Genomic DNA, 7,536 nt, shown 5'->3' with positions numbered 1-7,536 from the left:
CCCAAGTCACTGGTGTTGTTATCGTTGGTTAGGCGTAACGTTGTAGCTAAATGGTTCTCGTGAAGATACACAGTAGGCTACATGGTGGTTGTAGCAGGAAACCTGCGATGTTTTTTTCAGTGTAACTGTAGTTCATATAGCCCCAAGAGTGTTGAAATAAAACGCGTGCGGCGTGTGTGTGTTTGGATACGGTTGGAATTAGCCTATGTGCTTATATACACACGCACTACTAAATAATCTATTAATCGATTATACTATAGGAATGGTCTAAGAGCATGTGCACGTTTCACAATTCATGGAGATCGTTTACTTTGGTCCTCATGGGGCAAACTCTTATCCTGCGTGAATGAGTCCACATTAAATTGTGTTGTTTCCTCAGATAAGAAAATGTGAGACTATTAATATATAGCCTACACTTGACGTTTCTGTTATGCTGCGTTCATTCATAGCACTTGATAACATGTCCGAAATATTTTACCACACTTCCAAAAAAGCTCGTGTGGTAGGTTACTTTGTTTCGATCTGAAATTCATACAAGAGCCTTAAACCAAGTTTAATCTATTTTTTGACAGTGGTGTGTAAAAGCGTTTGCATTCACTCATTCTTACTGTTAAATCGGACACCTACTTGCTCCTTTGGTTTGTGGAAACAATTTCCTGATGGCTGTGTCTTTAAGAGGATTCAGCTGAATTTACAGAACTTTGTTTTCGTCTTTTTGGAGGGATGATCTGAAGTACACTATTGTCAGATTCGATTAAGGAACTGCTGTTCCCTCTTCTTCTCCATCTTTGAACCATGACTGTGTCGTTAAGTTTCCCTTTACGATCCCATAAAGCTGCTTTATAGATGAAGGACGAGAGAGGAAAGGGAGCCTATTGTTAAAACTTGTTTTTTGGTCTCTAGGAAAATTACGTTCAGTAAGTCTCTTATTGTGATTTAAATCTTGGTGAACGCACTGTTTCTGCGCAAAGGAGATTTTTAAGGCGACACTTGTTTTGAAGTTGTTGTGTCTTCAGTTTTGTTTCCGTTCTAGACACAGTCGCACTTAAACTGTTGCTGAAAGGTGTGTGCTTTACAGCGACTGAAAGGGCGCGAGGCGGGCTGCAAAACACGTGGAAATAAACAAGTAGTTTCGGTTGTAAATTTTGGTAGTTAATCTGAACTAGCAAACACTGAAATGTAATCGAACCGAAAAAGCCACTGGTTTTGAAAACAGGCAACGCGAGGAGGCCAAAGTGAGTTCAAATCACGGTGGGGAAGTACTAAAATGTTTGATGCGTTCCATAGCTAACCATAGGTCTGATAGGTTTTAAACGGCTACATTGGAGAAGTTGTTAAGAAGTAAAAAATGGACTGTTCGTTTAATAATGCAGTAATTAATTTTAATTGTGTAAGGTTATCGAATGCTTGTAGGCCTACTCCCAAGGTAGTAAGGCTGCCGTGAAAGGAAATGACCTGTTTTGAAAATATAAGGCCAAGTTAGACCATTAAAAAGTTAAGAGAGGGTTAACTTGCAAACTGTTGACTGTGTTGCTCCTGTTCTGTGTGGGCAGAATAACGTCACTTAAATGCTTAGGGAAAGGGGCCGCATCTTGTTGTGGTAAGGCTTCCACAGCATTAATATGATTTGGTTATGAAGCCATAATCTACTGACTTTGTTTTGTTTTTAAACTGAAATTAAACACAAGTAAATATTTCAGAGATTACATATTAACCTTGATCACTAAATTGATTGTCTGTAATGAAAACAATAATTTTACTTGCTTATTTCATTAATGTGGTGTCTAATGTAGTAACATTACTTATTTTTGTGTGAATATTGTGAGCTGTTAGAGTACAGGTGACTGAGCTGCACTAATCAAAGAGAATTACGTGGAGAACAAACAAACAATCAGGACCAGAACAGTTGTAAAATTACATGCGTTGGGTATTTGTAGTAAGCAAAGAAGCATTGTTACTGATTTGTTAGGTATATTTACTTTAGATTGGATTTGTGTGTTATAACAATGGAAGGGAACATTCATTTGATATTTTGTTGTATTGTCGTCACTCTGAACTAGCCCATGCATTATACATTATGTATGCCCTCACTTGCACTTTACCAGTAATTGACCAGAACCAGTCGGCGCATTTCAATTTTTGGTCTAAATGTTTACACTCTGTTTGGTTCTCATTAGCTTAGCTTCCTTGGCCCTGTTGTGGTTGAGGTTTAAAGAGTGTGTATCAGATTTTGGAATCTGCAGGTCCCAATTACAGTCCTCAGTTTTGTTTGGTCCAGTGCCATGTGACATTTTATCAACTGGGGGCTGTATACTCACAACCATATGCTGATTTGATATATCTAATACAGTTCACATTGATTCAGTGTTTGTGAGAACCAGAAGTGTTTTTGGTTCTAAATTGTGATGGAAAATGTAATGTATACGTTTTTTTTTAATTCTTTAAAAGGTCCTCCTTTTTGTGATATATACATTTACAAAGTTATGCTGTGGTGTTGTTTTTTTTCCTCTGACGTTTAATATTTTAAAATGCATGCAATCTTCAGTAAGTAAAATCTATGTTAAATATCATTCATTTTAGGAATTGATGATTGTTGTTTGGCTTTTACTTTTAAAAAAAAAAAAAAAAAAAAAAAAAAAACATGGCACACCTTGTTCTGTTTTTGGCTGTTAGGTTTGATTTCATTAGTTTAAGAAACCAATTCATAGAAACAACTAATATCCATGTATTTTAAAGTTTTTGCTATTCTGAAAGTATTATTAGTATGTATTTGTATCATAATTATAAATATCATAAGGTAAACATCAAAGCAGGTTTTGAAATTATCTATTGAAAAAAGTTGATACCATGTGGCTCTTGAGAAAAGGTTGAATCAAATGGATGGCTATTCTGGGTTGTGTCTAATGTGTTTTTGTTACCACAATTCTGTAAATGGCAAATTGTTGGAAAATCAATTTGTGTGACTGACACTAGCTTTGAGTACCTGTTCTCACTTTCTCTAAGTAACTTTTTTCACTTTTTTGAGTCATTTTTTAAATTTCAGGAACCAAGAAATTTTTTTAACAGGCATTTTTATACTGGGTCTATTTGAGTAGTACATGGAAAAAAGAAATTAATTTGTGGAAGAAAACAGTGAGGTTTGTTTTCCATACCTATGGTTTAAATAAACAGTTTACTATGGTATATATGTGGTGTTGGGGAAGCTTTTTTCTTCTCGTTTTTTTGCCTACCCCCACGCCCTTCAAAGGCTTTTGGTAGCTAAAACACATTGTTTCTGTTTGGGGGGTTGGGTCTGATGGAGAGGGGGGCGCTGCCCTTAGTTAGTGTTTGTGTGTGAGATTTGACCAAGCTGGACGAAAGAGTAAAGAAAGGCAGTGGGCTTGAAAATGCTTTGATGATGGTCTCTGGGTCCTCCTGACCATTGCGTCCCCCCGGGGCAAGACACACACACACACACTCTCTCTCTCTCACACACTCACACTTTCTCTCTCTTTTTCTCTCTCACATGCACTCACACACACACACACATTCTCTTTCTCACACACTCACATTCACACACACTCATACATACACAATGTATCTAGTATCGACTTAATTCCCCTCCCCCAGGACCTCTGTTTATGAATCTATGGAGAAAAAAAATCAAATCCTGAAAAATACTATGTTTTTTCTCCCCCTGTCTAATTCACCTCAGAAGGCGGCTCTTGTTCTTTCGAGAGACAGTGCTGGTGGCCTAATTAACCTGTGCATTTGGCAACACGTTCAACTTAGCAAGCAGACGGCTGAGGTGTAATATCCTGATTTTGGTGACATGTGGAAAGGGGAGACTTCCAGGGCAGGGTTTGCACCAGGTTTCGGTGTTGTGCCAGGGTTGGGTCCCCCCCTCCCCCAGAATAACCCTGTGCGTTTGGTGTTTTTCCCTCAGGCTCCAGGGCTCTCCTCCCCCTCCTCCATTCAGCTCTTGTGAATGGGGCAGGAATTTGCTGTAGCCGGGGGAGAGCTCGGCTCGCTGGCCCTCTTGATCAGACTGGGGGAACCAAGGGTCAGGTCCGATCACTTCCTCTGACCAGCCCAGCTCTGATCCTGTGTGTGTGTGTGTGTGTGTATGTGTGTGCACATTTAATATTTGTGTGTGTGTGTGCGCACGCGCTGTGGACATCTGGTTTTGTGTGCATGAGTAGTAGTAGTAATAATGTGTATACATATGTACATGTAGTATTTATGTGTGTGTATACTCACACACTGGACATCTGATTTTTGTGCATGTGCGTGTAGTAGTAGTGTGTTTGTATGTACGTATGTATATGTAGTATTTGTGTGTGCTTGCTCTGTAGATATGTGGTATTATGTGTGTGTGCTGTGGACATTTTGCTTTTCTGTGTGTGTATGTACGCGTAAATGGTTTTGTGTTTGTGTACACACATGGCTCTGTGTTTGTGTGTGTGTGTGTGTGTGTGTGTGTGTGTGTGTGTGTGTGTGTCTGTATGCCTGTGTGTGTGTGTGTGCATGCAAGCAAGTATGCATTTGTGAAAGAGAGCGACAGAGAAAAGTGCTTTCCTGTTTTCTGTCCTGAAAATAATGTAGAGCTTCTCTGCTTAAACAGAAAATCACTGGAGTGTTAGGATTCAGAGACACTGTTGGGGTTTCTTCCTTCCTTCATCTCTAATGTCACCATGCTGCTTTTTGTAGCTTTAGCATATTGTGCTGGCATAATCAGCAAGTGTCCTGATGATTTTTTAAAAATATGTTCAAACAGTGGACAGGGCTGGAAAACCTCGGATTTGTGTGCAATTCAGTAGAGTAAATCTCCAGATGAATGGTTAGAATCTATGGTTTCTGAGTCTCTGTGGTATTAGCATGCAGTTGTAATTGGGATTGCAGCCAGCTCCCATCTCATACAGGTTTTAATTTTTTTTAATTCCCTGTATTTTTTTTTAGCTCAGCAATGGCACTATTTGCATGTGTGCGTGTGGTATTTGTGTGCGGTCTTGGAGAGGGGACTTGTCAGTGGTCCCATTAAGCATAAATAGGTGACTATAGACAAAAGGAAGGCCGGTGCTTTTTTTTTTTGGAAATGAGGTCCTAATTGTGAACTTGGTGGGTCAGGGCTATTGCCTTGTTCATTGGATTTTCCCCTTAGTACCCCCCCCCCCCCAAAAAAAAACAAAAAACAAAAAAAAAAACAAAGATTTATTTATTTGCTTGCATGTATGCGTGTGGTGTAGTTTTGGGGTTTTTAAGGGAGTTTTCCATTTTTTCCCTCCTTCTCCAGTGTGTTGGGGGGTTAAAGTGGGCCCCTGTTGAGATTAAGCCCCAGCCTGTTTCACCGTTTGGCATGCAGGCCCCACCCTTCTGTGGATAGCTAATGCCAGGCTTTGTTTCTCCTGCAGAAGGGCTCCATTTTTTTCTTTTCCTTCAAAAGTAAGAAAAAAATTCTAGCTTCTGGTCACATGACTTCCTGTGGTGAGTCATCCATAAAGGCTGGGAATGATTCTTATAGAAAAGAGAAGAGCAACCATTGGCAGATCTCTAAAATGAATGTCTGTGGGCAAGTGCAAAAAACACGCTGTTTCGTTTGAGTGGTGAAGTGCAGTGGTCATGCAGGGGTGTTTACAAAAAATGGTTGAGATGTACATAAATTATTACTGAGGTGTGTGTGTATGTGTGTGTGACTGTGCGCACGCGTGCGTGTGTGAACACTTGCGTCTGTAAAATATGTTGATTGCATTCTTGGGTGACTCAAAAAATACCCTCCCGCTCCCAAAAAAAATTAAATATGAAGGTTTAAAATAATTTACAGGGATCTGGGAGGGAAATGAGAAATGCGTTCGTTTATAAACGGTACTGGTATACTCAGCTTGGTGAATCGTCAAAACTGTAAAGCACAAGAAGCAGAGATTTGGAGCACAGGATTACTCTGTTGAGATGCATATATTCGGCTGAATTTTTGTGGAATGAAATGAAGCTGCTCAGTGACTAAGACCTGAGTAACAGGAAGGCATGCTGGCTTTTCAGGATAACGGAACTACCTGGTGATAGGGTCTAAATATGGAAAGAACGAGTCATCTCTGGCATTTTGTATCACAGACAGATTTTTTTTTTAAAAGCAGGAGCCATTTGAAGCCGTCAATTAAAAAAATAGTTCAAATTATGACCGCAACTGTGTAAATGAAATAATTTTGTTACAGCCTTTATATATGAGGTGCTTGACGAAGACCGGTATTTCAAATGTTAGCTTGTGTTTAAGGATGTGCTGAGAGATACGTTTAATTTCTAACTGTTTACAGTGGCACAACAGGTTGTGGGAACTGGTTTTAAAGTCTAGAGGGAAAAGATTTGCATTTTGTTCGTAACCACACAAATCTCTTGTGATTTGTAGTGCACAAAAATTTTCATTTAAATTTAAAACCTCAGTTTTAAAAAATACTATGCAGTCAGTATATAAAGGTTACCATATTGTGTTGTAATGTTTGGTATATTGTACTCTGTCATTTTAAAGTTAATATTCTGAATACCATTATTTCCGTTTCAAATACATTTCGAAACGATTCAAATGCAGCCATTGTTGTGTTTTGAAGGGTATGAATCATGAAGTTTTTTAAGCACTAATGTCTGTGTGTGCTGTGACATTGACTGGTAATATTAAAACTAATTTTTAAAAAATGGGCATGAATAATTTTGTACCACAATGTACAGAAGAGCCTTCCCCCCCCCCCCCCCCAACTAATTCTTATGTACCTGAAGGCTGCACCAGGCTTGTCAGTTTGTCGCTTTCTGGCACAGTGCATACTGTTTGGCTATAGCCACAGGTTTGCAAATTTTTAATTTGTGGCACAGCAAATATAACAATTTCTATGAAAGGAACCAGAACCTTTGTGCAATTATGTGCTTTATTTTACATTTTTTGTGGTCTCACCTTTTAGCTTCTGTTTTTTATTCTCATTGAGTGACACACTGTTGGAGCACATTAAATCCAGAAAAAGGTTGAAAAAAGTCTTCTCTTTGAGCTGTGTTAGTAAAATAGCCACCTGATGTGTTTTTCTGTGCTTTCTCTATTTGGGCTGCTGCTCCTGCTGCTGCTGTGGCTTACTAGTGGTTATCTCACTGTTTTCCACAGTGTAGATGTTGGTTCTCTTGTATCACAGATTATAGGCTTGCGATTGGGGGGTGGGGGAGGGTGAGTGTCGGTGTGGGTCCGTAGGTTGGAGGGTCGGCTTTCTGCCCGCGACCCCAGATTTCTGAGGCTGACCCTTGGGGGCGTCAATCAAATCAGGTTTTTGTTCCTTGGTGGTGATAAGGAAACGTTACTCCACTGGAGCCGATTCTAATGAGCTGTAGGCATTTCTATGAGCCTTCCCCTTTCTTCTGCTCCTCCTCTGCTCGGTAAGCTAGCCCCTCCCCCTCCAGGCCCCTCCTTCATTTTGTTTTCCTTTTTGCCAGTCCTCTGGTCGTGCCCTCTCTTGACCCTGCTGTGTAAACTGAAACTACACAGGACATCCGAGGGGGTCAGAGCAGGCTGAGGGGTTTGGGGGTTTT

At 39.9% G+C, this 7,536-nt stretch overlaps 1 protein-coding gene across 3 annotated transcripts in view; it reads left to right on the top strand.

Annotated features, from left to right (window-relative positions):
* The window catches only part of LOC118212025 (protein lin-28 homolog B-like), a 43,457-nt gene that overhangs the window by 12,705 nt on the left and 23,216 nt on the right, over positions 1-7,536 (top strand). The window lies entirely within an intron of this gene.

Source organism: Anguilla anguilla, chromosome 1, assembly GCF_013347855.1.
Source record: "Anguilla anguilla isolate fAngAng1 chromosome 1, fAngAng1.pri, whole genome shotgun sequence".
NCBI lineage: Eukaryota > Metazoa > Chordata > Actinopteri > Anguilliformes > Anguillidae > Anguilla > Anguilla anguilla.
This window is presented reverse-complemented; position numbering and strand designations above follow the sequence as displayed.